Raw genomic sequence first — 12,861 nt, forward strand, 5'->3', positions numbered from 1 at the left:
GCCCTAATTAAAGCCTCTTTAAAGTTGCCTCCTGGTGCTGCCAGATGTTTTACACAATAAAGTGGAGGTGGCTTGAGGCAGATCTTTAGGACCAAACCAATGAATCAGAATTAAGGGAGTTCTTGTTAGAGCTGTCTGCTACATAGACTGGCCTTCAGTTTTCTTCACTTTGCTATCTGATTAGTACAGTTTTCAAGTCAGGTCAAGTACAGATTTCAGGTTTTTTTTCAGAGTTTCATCAAAAGGCATTCACTTTGCACTTATAGCTTGAAATTCTATCTATTCAGATCATTTGTTATTGCATTTTGTGATCATCAACAAACACACAATCCAGTCTGACCATGTAAACCAATATTTAAACCAATATGAAACAAATAAACAAGACTGCAGTACTTTCTGTGGAGTAACTTGAAACAGGTAAGATGATTTAAAAGTTCTATATATAACAGAACATTTTTCATTGACAGCAGACTTGACAGCGACTGCAGCTTCCATCGTCTCTGTCTCCACATGAATCTGTATTGAAAGTGTGTCTGTGTGTGTGTGTGTGTGTGTGTCTGTGTGTGTGTGTGTGTGTGTGTGTGTGTGCGTGTGAGTGCTGGCTTTTGCACAGACCCTGATCCTGCAGCGGGACCACTGACCCGGTATGTGTGGGGCGAGCACAGCACCACACAGGGGGAGAGCAGGGAGAGAGGAGTGGAGGGGGGGGCTCTGAGTGACAGCCCTGTAACCTCAGCTGCTTCCCGCTACAACACTCTTCTCGTGCTTTCACTCACACTTCTGTCATTTCAGAACAGTATATGCCCGTGTTCAGAAAAATGTCACTACACAACAAATACACGAGCGAGACAACAGAAGACGGCGTGAAAGCAACTGTCAGTATTAGAACCCTTTCAGCTCAGGGTAAACGTCTCTTCACTCTTCTCCCCTTGAGGCAAATGCAAAAATGTTGGTCTTGTCTTGCATTGGTAAATAGATTTATAAACTGACTATCTGAATGAATTATGCAATATTTCTTCATATTTTAAAAACGCACTAAAATTATTACAGTTTTATTTTTGGTACAACTCTGTGGATTCAGCCTTGAGTTAGTTAGTTTTTCAGTTTTTGATTTTTTGTATATGGATATTGATAGAAGTATTGATTATAATGATTTCGTTATTTAAATTGTTATTTTTAATGCTACTGCTGTTATCTCCTCTCAATATCTAGGCATGATTTTGAAGATTTTGCTTTATTATTTATTTTTATTTATCTTTCTTATGTATTTTTTATCTTATTTTGTAAATGCACAACAAAACGGGGTTTCGAAAAATAGATGGGAGCTGTGGGGTGTAAAAGGGGGGAAATGTAACCTGTAGAACTGTTAATTATTTCAATACTTGATTAAAAAAACAGAAAAAAAAGAAGAAAGGAAAAGTTGTATCGCAATATTGCAGATTGTATTTTTCTACATAATATCTGTTTCTTAAAGGAGAAATATTATTCTGTAAAATCAAGTACAATAAAATCTGACGATAAGGAATGGCACACTCCAAAGTCACTGTAAATTAAATATTAAAATGCAAGTGAATGGGAGCAGTAGACAAAGTGATACATGTAGGTTAAAAGGCCCATTCTGCAGCCTCAGAGCAGCTGCTGTCGTGACACAAACCAAAATCAAAACAGCCATCTCCCATTTGTGTCTGAGATGAAAAATACGATTATACTGAAAAAGCACGCAATCTGCAAACTTTATGACACACCGAGGAAAACCACTGGGCTGAGGATTTACTCTGCACAAAACAATTTCAAGTGAAGTTATATGACCAGTCCCAAAAGCCTCTCTCTTTTAGTTTGAGAGACCAAAACAAACAGGCCTCTTATGGCTTTTAATATGAATATAGGACCTAACTAAATTACATAAAAAGGCTGCTCTGGTTAATAAAGGTTAAATTATTGGGCCACCACAACATCCCTAATGGCAAAGAACATTTCTTTATTTACTGCTGTTGCGAGGAGATTTCTTTGTGAGTCATTTCGGATCAGTTATACCAAGCAAACTAGGCATTTCCTCACAGCAATTAAATCTGCTTTAGACAACCTGATCTGTACTGTCTTTAAACCTTGAAAAGCATAAGTAGTTCATCACAGTTTGCAGCTAAAAAACAACTAGTATACTAACAGTCCAATTCCAGATTCTAAGACAATAAAATGCTTTATAGTTAGGTACAGACAGCTCACGGTGGTCTTATTTTTAGACTATATCTGTACTCTGGCAAAACCAATTATTCTCAAATACATGGAAAACAAGCAGGTACAAACACTTCAGATATGAGGACTAAGAAAGTCAGGGAACATCACACCATGAAGTTCAAATTAGTGTGAACATACTGCTATTTGTGGGTGTTATAAAGGTGGTGGAATTATTTGGAAACATGGGTCAAGAGTGCAATTTATTCCAAATGAAAAAGGAAAAGATGTTTTCCAAGATTTTAAAAAGGTACAGTGAAGTACAGGGCCACTGTCTCCTTTGTGCCAGTGTCAGATGCCCTTCCATATTTTCACCCACATTGGTCCAGCACAAGACGTACACTGATGCCTTGTGACTTTATTTGGCCCCGGTTGCCTCATTACTACTAGATCGTGAAATTGAGGATTATTATAAGACAAGTTCACTCCTGTCTTTCTCACTTGCAAACCAGTGTTACCGTGCAGTTAAACAACTGAAACTGTGAAGAAAAATTCTCATTCTAATTTAAATTAGATTGCATATCTTTACAAAGTTGAATGCAGATTACTACTTAAATAATTGGATATGATAGGAAAGAAAGAGCTTCCCCTGTTTGAAAGACTAGCAATCACTGTTCTGACTTAAAATCATAATAAAAAAATACTATTTTATTATCTGGCCATATCACCCAGCCCTAATACATATATCTCATGTAAATCCACGTTGTAACAGAGCCTGGCACAGACCGGACTGCTGGTGTAATTGCTTGTGGAGTGGACAGACCTGAACGGGCTCTTCAGTGTGTGAGGATGTGTGCCTTGTTAGGGGGGCCAATGAAGCCATTAGCCAATTGGTGTAATGGGCAATCTGTAGCCTGGGCTTCAGTGACCCCCCACACAGGAAGGGAGGAAGGGAGGGAGGGGCAGGGCCTCTTGTTAACCAAGCACACCCGGCTTAGCTATCGCACAAGGCCACTCAAATTAGACTGTTTGTGTAGCTGTGTCCAAAGGGAGAGACCAGTTGAGAGGTCTCCTTGAAAAGTGCCCTCAAAGACATCTGGATGACTGGAGAGACATGCAGGCAAATAACAACAATGACACTTAACTGAAGCAATGGCATCACATTATAACTGTAGCCAAGCTTTTACATACCTCCATAATGTTATAAATTGTGATGCATATTTTGTTTAACAGAACCAGAGAGACTTTTGTCAATATCACCCACGTCTACTTCCAACACATTAAAACTAAATGTTCAATCTGTAACACCCATTATGTTTTAGTGAGAAATGTCTAATCTGGACAATTACAACAAATGTTAAAATAACTAAAATACAATACTGGTGTCAGGTATCGGCACCAATACTAGAAATTTTAATGGATCAGATATCAGTTCCAAGATATTAGATGATGAACTGGCCAATGTTGGCCAAAAACACCTGTAATATTGAACTTGTATTTTTTTCAAAGCTGTTCTGTAGTTACTTTATATGATAAATACTTGCATATACTAAATACAAAACACATTTGGATAATTGTTTACCATACGCTGTTTGTGTTTAAAGGAAATAAAATTTTCAGTCTCTACCCTGGTATCAGTTGATATCGAGTATTGGCCATTTAAATTGGTACTGGTCATTTAAATCCCTAGTACTGAATGGTTTAGCACTGATATAAAGATGCAGAAGTGTTGCATTACAACAGCCATTGATTCAATTGTGTGCGATGTGCAGATACTGATTGATTTTATGAGGATTAATGTGTAACTAACGACGCTGCGCTAAACGAGGGATACGGCCTCTGTATGAAATTAAGCCTAATTAGCACAAACCACAAAAAATGACATCCCCAGTACCACCCATCTCTATCGTCCTCCAACCACTTCGCCTTGATCCCTTTCCCTACATGAAGGGCTAATTAAGGAACAAAATTGGATATGGTTTTGTGCACACTCTTAATTCAAAAAAGTAGAGGAGGGGTAGAGCGAAGGCCGACCCGGGACACAAAAGAAATATTATAGGGATGCAAGGTTAGCGCTGAGGGCAAATGGGATGTGGTAGTCGGAGTGTGACGCCAGTAAAGTGCACAACATAAAATGCCCTCTTTGCTCTTGCTAATCTACTGGAGATTCATCCAGGACGTCCTGTCTTCTTCTCTGCACTTATCTGAAAAGCACGAAAGAGAGAGAGACAGGAGGAGGGCTTTTATCCACTGGATCATTCCCCGACAGGCTTCGCTCTTAAGTTCAAAGGTCAAAGTGGTTGGGAGATTAGAGTGGAGAGGACCACTTGATGTCAACATTAGACAAGTAACTGATGGGATATGGATCTTTTAAAGTTTGCTTGTTTTTGAGAATACGGTTCAAATATAGATTTTTCCTTTAACCTTCCATCAAATATTTTCTTTGTAGCTCCTATAAATGCATATTCAAAGGTCTTATATTTCACAACATTAACTTTTGAGGGCTTTAAGCAATGTTATAATGCTGTTACTAAGACTGTACAATTAATTTAATTACAATTGTGTTTGTGATTTTGATTTTGTGTGATCTCCAAATTCATTTAATCGAGTTGAAATGATAAAGCTTAACAAAGTTGTTTTGGGATATTTTTTATATTTTTATAATTACATTTATTAATTTTTTTTTAAATATAGAGATTGTAGAACAGATGGATATATCTTATTTAGGATACTCTGATGTTTTTCTATGCCTTATTTAATGTTCAAAGTATATTTTATTCGGTTTATGTCTTATACATCTCAAAACTGCTCTAAGGTACATATTTGTAGCCTATGTTTATTTTCAATTTGAAAGTTTTTTGGGGAGAATGCTGAATAAATGCATTGTGTAACTAAAAAATAATCATTTGAATAATTGTGATTTTAAAATAATCGTGATAATGATTTTCCATAATCAAGCAGCTCTAGGTGTTACTTCCTCAAAAACATACCTGGAGTTGTTTTTCATGAGAAAATAACATAATAATATTGTTTCCTCATCAAAAACAACTCACATAGATCAGAAAACCACCTATTATGGGCCCTTTAAAAACTATCCCCAAATGTTGACAATGATATAATTATTTTGTCCTATATAAAGCCACATCACTTATTTTTTGAAATAGTATAACTTTACAATGAAGCCCTAAAACTGTTTCTATGACAACAAAGGACTTATATTCTCGTCAGTAATTCAGTCATTATTTAGAGCAATTGGAGTGCACACAATGTAATCCTATTAAATGTAATGCAGTCAGTCAATTGCAACTAAACTAAATAAATGAATAAAAATATGTCCAAAATCATAATTAAACATTCAAACTGCAGTGCCACCTCTTCTATTCATCTATTCTATGGCTTAAATAAAAGAGATGGAAAACGATTTGAAATGAAATTTGAAAGAAGCTAACCCTTGCCCCAAATCATGATGTGAATGTACAGTCTGAGTCCACTCTCTTTATCCCTGTGGTTGAGCGTGTAAATCCGGGCTTATACCAGGTGCAGCTGTGGAGCGGGATCACACAGACCGTAATGGCTGCCCGGAGGCTCTTATGACCATTCAGGGGGATTCTGGGAGAATTATACCCAGTGACGTGCTCCCTGCTGTGGGCAAAGTGGATGATGATGGACACGCCAAAGAGGTCAACAGCAGGCTTGAGTTTCTGACATGGATCAACGCATAAAATCAACACACCCCCTGCAGTGTTAAGGTAATGCAAGGGCAGTGCTGGAATGTAACAGAGTAAAAATAGTAAAGTACTCGACTTAAAGGTGTATTGTGTAACCTTTCTGGTGGAGGGTGCTGCAAAAGCTTTTCTCCATTTAAATGTTATTGCTTTGACTGGAATGCTTCACAATATGGCATTAAACCTTTCTATCTTCATGGAGACCAAACCAGACCAAATTACAAGTCAAATCTGTGGAGAAGTGATCCTGCTCACAGTCAGAATGTCTGTTTTTTTTTTTTTTTTTTGAGCTATAAAACCACCTGTAATTGAATAAATGTAAAGTAGAACTGTTTAATGTCAAACTGTGGAACATTCCAGGCAACACAATGCACATTTAAGTATCATTTTAGGTATCTGTACTTTACTTAATTATATTTTAAACTGGATACTGTCTACTTTTACTTCATGACATTTGAGAGCAGGTATCTTTACTTTCTGCTTCATTACATTTTAGAAGAGAACTGAAAAGTAAAAGTATTTTTTGTGATTGTTTCAAACTGATTGAAAAGCCTGAGGGGTTTAATTTGAACATGTTTCTAATTTGAGCAAACAAAACTACAAATAAAACAGCTAGAAAAACATTATTGATTTAACTGTTTCTATTGAATAAAATTCAGCACAAATCTGTATCAAAATCACTACATTTGAAGCTTAATTAGTTCTCAAAACCAGCATGAAATACTTTTACTTGAGCAGATTTTTTCATGTTATAGTACATTATTTTTACTTCAGCATTTCTTTGCTCCGGCATCTGTATTGTTACTTAAGTATAAAAAAAAGTACTTCTTCCACAAGTACACAAGGGTTAACATGCTCTTACCATCTTACTTGAGTGCAGAGGCCCAAAATAAATAAAACACATTTGGATGGGTAACCAAATGGAGTTAGTTCAGCCAGCAACACCACAACAAAGGTGTGTGTGTGTGAAAAGATAACACTCCTCTCCTCTCTCTTCACACACCAATACATAAACAAAAACTGCAAGGCAAGCTAAACTAGGCCACGCAGGCTGGACTACTGGCCTTGTTTTGCAGAACTGTGCAAGTCACAACAAAGCAGCCATTTAAACTGTATGGAGCGACTGGAGCTGGTCCCAGTAACTATAGTGACTACAGGTTTTTGGCGGGTACACCCTGGATAGTACTGATCGGCAAGTTGTTAAGTTAGTGGAGTGATATTTAGGGACAAAGTTAAAGGGCCTATGTTAAGATATGCTATAATGTTGCTTCTTCGTCACAAATATACCTGGAGTTTTATTTTGTTTCATTCACATATGAGCACAGAAACACAAATTATTTCATATCAATTCATACTGAACAATAGGTAAAAGATATCACAATGGAACAGAGCATTTTGGAGACAGACTAATAATAAAGGATTACTCAAACATGTGTGAATGAAACAAAACACAACCCTGGGTAACAGGATTATAACAGGGCTTAAAGCTCACAAGAGTCCGTTTTGTCTAATATAGGAGCTTTAAACATTCTCTTTTGTATTTGTAAAGGAAATAATATGTTCATCATCACTTAAAGGATAAGGGAGGATTGCTCACGTAAACACGTATAACTCAGCATCATTCTTTTCACATTTTGCATGATGGTAATAAGCAAATCACAAAAGCCTGTAATCCTCTGTGGGACCAGGTCGTTGTTTTGCAAGTCTCAAGTAAGTCTTAAGTCTTTGACCTCAAGTCCGATTCAAGTCCCAAGTCAAATACAGGCAAGTCCAAGTCGAGTCTCGAGTCACTGACCCTTAAGTCCAAGTCAAGTCCAAGTCATCTGCTTTGAGCTTCAAGTCATTTCAAGTCTTTAAACCAAAGTAGATTTTTGCAATTTAGATGACTTTTAAGACTTTTAAGAATATTTATAGAGTATATAAGAGTTGTAGAAAATAATTTAGTTAATTTTTCCTTTTTAAATGTCTTGACAATAAAATTCTTATTGTGAATCATTCTGGTCAGAATAGAAAGAATTCAGATATAAACGCGCACAGGCCTCAAGTCCGAGTCAAGTCCCAAGTCACTGACCTTCTAGTCCAAGTCGAGTCCTATGTCTTAGTTCATTTTATCAAGTCAAGTCTCCAGTCCTAAAAATAGTGACTCGAGTCCAAGTCACGACTTGTAAGTCCCCACCTCTGCAAAAAACGAAATGTCTCTGTGTCAGCATGGGGTCTAAGACATGGAGTTGGACTGCTCTAAAAATACAGTACAATACAATTATATATTTCCAGCTTTCTTGATACACTGTTTGAAGTGGTTAACCCATGTAAAGAAAGCATGTGGCGAGAGTAGTTAAACAGCCCCCCACAGTCTGAGTAAACACACCAGTTGTAAGTGAAATTCAGTTTGACGTCTCACAGAGATAATTACAATACCTCTGACAGATTGGCTTGTTTGGATTGGGTTTAACAAGCATTCAGGAAAAGAAAACTGCACGTCATTTACAAGAGCTTGGAGGGGAACAAATGCTGAGACCAGAACCAACTGTTTGTAAGTTATTTGTGACTCTGTTTTGACAAGCTGAGGTTCATGTTTTATTCACACAGTAATTTGACTAGGGTAAAAAGTGTTCAGCAACCTAAACTGTCAATCTTGGTCATGGGAAAGAAAAAATTAAAGTGCATTATAAGTGCAGACTGGATTTGAAAATATGCATGTTCTTGGTTATATTTAGAAAAGCCTATTTCTAAATCACAAACTTATTATTTTTATTTTCTTGTACTGTTTTTAAAGTGTTCAGAAAATACAATAAAAATCAGCAATTCATCCTTTTCTTGGGCTGCGAATCACACAGTCCCTCATGATTCGATACAATACACAATACCAGGTTTGTGATATGATATTATCCCAATAAAGCAATATATGCAATGATCGATATATATTGACGATAATCCATAGCACTATTTTTAAAGAATCAAATATATTTTAAGAACAGCATTTCTTCCAAACTAAATATCAAAACAGTGATTATGTTAAATGTAGTTTTGTTTCTTTGAACAAGCAACACAATTGTAGCTCTGTCATAAAACTGTTGTAAAATAAACTGATGGTGATATAACGTTGCAGCAGCCCATAATATCGATACTGTATCACCAAATTGAATATCATGATATACTGCTATTTCGATATTTTAGCACTCTCCTATTTTCTTGTAAATTCACAAACTGAGACCAGCAAAGCATTCTCCTTGGCAGAAGTAATGATAGCTTAGAGAAGACCTATTTGTACACGCACACACACACACAAACACACACACACACATACACACACATACACACACATACAGACGATACATGGAGTGTCCACCGAGCAGACAGTGACAGGTCAGCCCACGGGCTAAAACACAGGGCTGGACTACATAAACATGAGTCTTCTTTCTTTGGTCCAGCGTTGCACTTGTCTTGGAGAGTCCTGACAGGTCGATTGGGAGCATGGCTGGGTGCTCTTCTTTGAGATATGTGTCGTGTGTGCATTTTCGTGTGTGTAAGGGTGAGCATTTATCACATTGTGGGGATCTGTATTAACGTTTAAGTGATGGAGACCGGTCTACCTTACAGGGACAAAAATCAGGTTCCCAATGAAAAGGGTGGGCAAATGATGAAATGAAAATCTAAAAATGTTATGGGATTATAGTATATTTATAGTTAGGCTGAGTTCCTCTCTCTAACAACAAACACTTTGTTCCACGTTGTGGTCACGTGGTAATACAGGAAGTGCTCCACTGTGTATTTAAACTTCAGTAGAATCATGTGGACAATTTTAGCCCTGGAATTGCCAATCTCTATTGAACAAAAGGTAAAAGGAGCTGTTAACTTGAAAACTCCCACTGCATGCTGTCACAAAGTGGAACAGAGCATTTTGAGCTTTGGAGATGTAAACAGCCTAATGACAGAGGGTTACTCAAGCATGTGTAAATGAAACAAACACAACTCTTGGTATGTTTTTGAGAAGGTAACAACATTCTAACATGGCTTAAAGCTCACAAGAATCAATTTTGTGTAATGTAGGACATTTATGGCTATAATTAGTCTCTGGGAAATTAATGTATGTCGATGTAATGTCTCCAAAAAGCATGTAAACCCACTGTGTGTGTGTATGTGAGTGTGTGGATGGTGTCCAGTGGCCACGTCGCTTTATGGATGGATGAAAGCCATCCTGGCGCTCTGTGTGGCTCCACTGGATTGGCTGCCCGCTGAGTGCGACTGGGCATGTCTCTGCACCGGGGCGACCCCACGCAGACTCCTCAAGTGAATACAGCATGAACCACACTGCTCCCAATCGCTGAGCAGCCATCACACTGTTTCCATGCACATTGTAAGGGTTGCATAAGAAACTGTTTTGGAAAAATGTATTTCCATGTGTAGTGGTAGATGTGATTGCTTCTGTAGTCTGAAAAGCATCATTGTAACTGTAAATGAATATTGATGGAAAACATAACTATTCGGCAATATGGTCAAGTAGTTACATCAGCTAGAAGTAACCTGATCTTTAGAGGAGCGTGGGCAAATGATCAAAAACAAGATAGTATTGTGAATAGGGATGTAACAATAACTGAAATTTCGTAATGTTTTATCGTCAAAAGTCTCACAAGAATATCATGGACCATTACAATATATCAAATTACTAATTTTAAAGATACTAAATTCATTGTTGTGATGCAGAAAATAGTGAAAAACAGAGGGAACTACATCGACCATAATTCTTTGCTCTTGCTTCGTTTTAGTGCAGACTACGTAAAGAAATAACTGTTATTGTCAAAGCATTTAAAAAGAAAAAGTAGCATATTAACTATTTTGTTAGACTCCACAAAATATCTCAGTAAATATTGCACCATGAGAAGCATATTGAAAATATATTATACTGAGAGAGTTGGATATTGTTATGTCCCTAATTGTGAATGTTGTTTTAAAGATGCACAGTTTGAATAATAAGTAGGTCTATATAGTTTATAAAAAAACAAAAATGACACTTAATTATTATGCAATAAGGCTAACGATGTGTAAGTTGAAAGCTGCCATATTAGGATAAAAAGTAATATTTCTGAGTAGTTTTACAGTGTTTTCACATTTTTCTGCTGATTAAACCTAAACTAAAGACAAGATTTCTGTTGAACTGACATAATACTGTCTGTAAATTGTTTTGCACAGAAAAACTCAAAGATATTAATTTCTGTCAATATCGCCCACTCCTATCTGCCTTGTATTCACTTTTGGACAGATATACTTACTTGCTCCTATAGGATCGTTTATCACATTCAAAATCATAACTACCTCCGTCTCTATTCTCCCACTTCTTCTTTAAACTTGAAAAAGATTTGCTTCACGTTTGAAAGCAATCCTACATCTCCTCACTCCATCATCTCTTGAATAAAAATCCCTTCTTCTGTGGCCTGGACAATGCATCTGTCTATGTAGCATCCCTTATTGTGTAGCTGCTTATCTCACACACGACAATGAAGCCAGATGCCCCGACCGATTAAAGTAAACATTTGATGAATTTCAGCCACAGTGAATGGCCAAATATGAGCCGAGCATAATTATAAACCAAAATGGCCATGTAGCAGTCCAAAGAGAGGGAAATTGTAATTCTTCAAGCAATTTACATGAAGATGAGACAAGGTTTTCAACAGTGTTTAAAATTCGAGTCACCCTTTGTAATTGAGTGTCACTGAGCTGAAGCCGACAGCTCACTGCATAATGTTACTCTGGGATTGAACTCAAAATCAATGCAAAGTCAACTGGACGATTAAGATGGGCATGTACACTGACACTCTGTCTACGATTACATACAGCAGCTGGTGGATCATTTTCACCAAATGTTTTGGTCCACTTTCACTTAGATTGTCTCACTCAATGTTATTTGTTTATAATGTAGGGCTACAGCAAATAAATCAACATAATCATGACTAGTCCACTAAGAAGAGTAATGTAACTGTATTTCAGGATGCACCAATACAGTACTAGTACCAGATATTGGCCATATTGATTCATTGATACTAAACATTTTGGTGGATTTGACTTTGACTTCCAAGATATTGTTCAACTCAATATCCCATTTTACAAAGCATTTTTACAAAGCTGTTATAATAGTTATGAAATAAATTTGTAACATTCACCTTACACTGTTTGTGTTTAAATGAAATTAATTATATTTTCAGTCATTGCCCTAAAATCTATTGATATTGGGTACTGGCATTTAAAGCCAAAATATTGGTAATGGAACAGAAAACCTGTGCAATAATAGTATTTCAATAATAGTAATCGTTATCTGGACAACATAGACTCCAAAATTATGCCAAAAGACCTTTATATCAAAAAAAAAAAGTATTATAATAAAGTTTTTTTTTCTTCCTTAAGTCAACACATTTCAGAGTTAATTTGTTTGAAAATCTATTTAAAAAGCAATGGGAAAAATGGTTTCACTACCTCTAAAATTGTTCGTCGCAGCTCTTCGATATTATTAAAATTAAGTCTTATTATTTATGTTGGTAACTATGTGCATCTATGTAATCTCTGTACACAATGATATTTTATACTCTAGATGGTACATTCTTTTGTTTATTTCAAGATACCTTAAGACACTTTAAGTATGTGGGTTTTTAGCTGATCCCATGCAGATGTTCCTGTCATTATTTTTATTATGTTGGCAGGAGACCTAATCAAGAAGAAATAATTGTTATGCACATTGTCATACAAAATCTGCTCTCATAAATTGTCTGCACAGTTTGAATAAAGCTTCAGCAGCTCTTAAAACAGTGGAGTGTCTTACAACAGCACTCAAGGCAGCAGACAGTAAATTAATGATGCTTAAGTAAACTATGGATTAATTATAGATAGTCCACTGTGTAACTATAGACTCATATGCATATGCAGTGTCCTTACTTCCTGAGTCAAACTAAATAGCTGACTGACAAAAAACAAC

General features: G+C 36.5%; 1 protein-coding gene across 1 annotated transcript in view; it reads right to left on the reverse strand.

The window, feature by feature from the left end:
• Positions 1-12,861, reverse strand: part of samd10b (sterile alpha motif domain containing 10b) — a 75,903-nt gene that overhangs the window by 62,040 nt on the left and 1,002 nt on the right. The window lies entirely within an intron of this gene.

This window comes from Boleophthalmus pectinirostris, unplaced genomic scaffold (genome assembly GCF_026225935.1).
Source record: "Boleophthalmus pectinirostris isolate CB_2022bp ecotype Guang Dong unplaced genomic scaffold, ASM2622593v1 HiC_scaffold_8, whole genome shotgun sequence".
Taxonomy (NCBI): domain Eukaryota; kingdom Metazoa; phylum Chordata; class Actinopteri; order Gobiiformes; family Gobiidae; genus Boleophthalmus; species Boleophthalmus pectinirostris.